Genomic DNA, 2,158 nt, shown 5'->3' with positions numbered 1-2,158 from the left:
CGCGTTCAACACACGTACAGCCCGGTGACGTCTCCCACGCCTTGATCCAGCAAGGAGAGAGGGAGAGGTTGAGGAAGACTCCATCCAACAGCAGCACAACGGCGTGGTGGTGGTGGTGGAGGAGCGTGGCAATCCAGCAGGGCTTCGCCAAGCACCATGGGAGAGGAGGAGTAGGAAGAGAGGTAGGGCTGTGCCAGAACTTCGTGTATAGCTCCCATGCGCCTCCCCACTATATATAGGGGGTGGAGGGGCTGGTTTCTTGCACTCCAAGTCCATTGGGGCGTTGGCCAAGGTGGGAGGAAAGAAATCTCATTATTTCCTTCCCCACCGATTGTTATCCCCCCTTTTTAGGGATCTTGATCTTATCCCTTCGGGATATGATCTTATTCCTTCTAAGGGGGGGTCTTGGTGCGCCTTGACCAGGGGTGTGGGGCCTTGCCCCCACTACCCACGTCCATGTGGGTCCCCCCATGCAGGTGGGCCCCACTCCGAAACCTTCTAGAACCTTCCCGGTACAATACAGAAAAATCCCGAACATTTTCCGGTGGCCAAAATAGGACTTCCCATATATAAATCTTTACCTCCGGACCATTCCGGAACTCCTCGTGACGTCCGGGATCTCATCCGGGACTCCGAACAACATTCGGTAACCACATACAAACTTCCTTTATAACCCTAGCGTCATCGAACCTTAAGTGTGTAGACCCTACGGGGTCGGGAGACATGTAGACATGACCGAGACGTTCTTCGGTCAATAACCAACAGCGGGATCTGGATACCCATGATGGCTCCCACATGTTCCACGATGATCTCATCGGATGAACCACGATGTCATGGACTTAATCAATCCCGTATTCAATTCCCTTTGTCTATCGGTATGTTACTTGCCCGAGATTCGATCGTCGGTATCCAATACCTTGTTCAATCTCGTTACCGGCAAGTCACTTTACTCGTTCCGTAACACATCATCCCGTGATCAACTCCTTGGTCACATTGCGCATATGATGATGTCCTACCGAGTGGGCCCAGAGATACCTCTCCGTTTACACGGAGTGACAAATCCCAGTCTCGATCCGCATAAAACAATAGATACTTTCGGAGATACCTGTAGTGCATCTTTATAGTCACCCAGTTACGTTGTGACGTTTGATACACCCAAAGCACTCCTACGGTATCCAGGAGTTACACGCTCTCATGGTCGAAGGAAGAGATACTTGACATTGGCAAAGCTCTAGCAAATGAACTACACGATCTTTTGTGCTAATCTTAGGATTGGGTCTTGTCCATCACATCATTCTCCTAATGATGTGATCCCGTTATCAACGACATCCAATGTCCATAGCCAGGAAACCATGACTATCTGTTGATCATAACGAGCTAGTCAACTAGAGGCTCACTAGGGACATATTGTGGTCTATGTATTCCAACGTGTATTACGATTTCCGGATAATACAGTTATAGCATGAATAAAAGACAATTATCATGAACAAGGAAATATAATAATAATACTTTTATTATTGCCTCTAGGGCATATTTCCAACAGATTTTTCTCCTCATATTCCTCATCATCCTTGTCCTTGTCGTCATCCATGTCCATGTCCTCGTCCTCGTCGTCCTCCTTCTCCTCGTCATCTACCACCTAACACACATGAGAACACAAATAAGCAAACAACACCTATATGGTTATATGGAAATATGGCTACATCAAGCATCAAGTAAAGCAATCATACAATAGTAGATGCATGAGGCAGCTCGGAGCAGGTTGCGGAGCCGGAGGCAGCGGCTTCCGCGGCACGCACGCCGGCACCGGTGCGGTCGGGGAGATGCCGAGGGGGTGGAGGGTGTTTTTTTAACCTACAAATCAACTCTCCCGTTGGGGCATTGGGAAAGTCTTTTGCCTTCTTAATCTGCACCTTAGGCTTCCTCTTCTTCCTCGTTGTGGTCTATGTATTCACAAGTGTATTACGATTTCCGGATAATACAGTTATAGCATGAATAAAAGACAATTATCATGAACAAGGAAATATAATAATAATACTTTTATTATTGCCTCTAGGGCATATTTCCAACAGTCTCCCACTTGCACTAGAGTCAATAATCTAGTTCACATCGCCATGTGATTAACACTCACAGGTCACATCGCCATGTGACTAATACC

The sequence above is a fragment of the Triticum dicoccoides genome, unplaced genomic scaffold (assembly GCF_002162155.2).
Source record: "Triticum dicoccoides isolate Atlit2015 ecotype Zavitan unplaced genomic scaffold, WEW_v2.0 scaffold21052, whole genome shotgun sequence".
Lineage (NCBI taxonomy): Eukaryota > Viridiplantae > Streptophyta > Magnoliopsida > Poales > Poaceae > Triticum > Triticum dicoccoides.
This window is presented reverse-complemented; position numbering follows the sequence as displayed.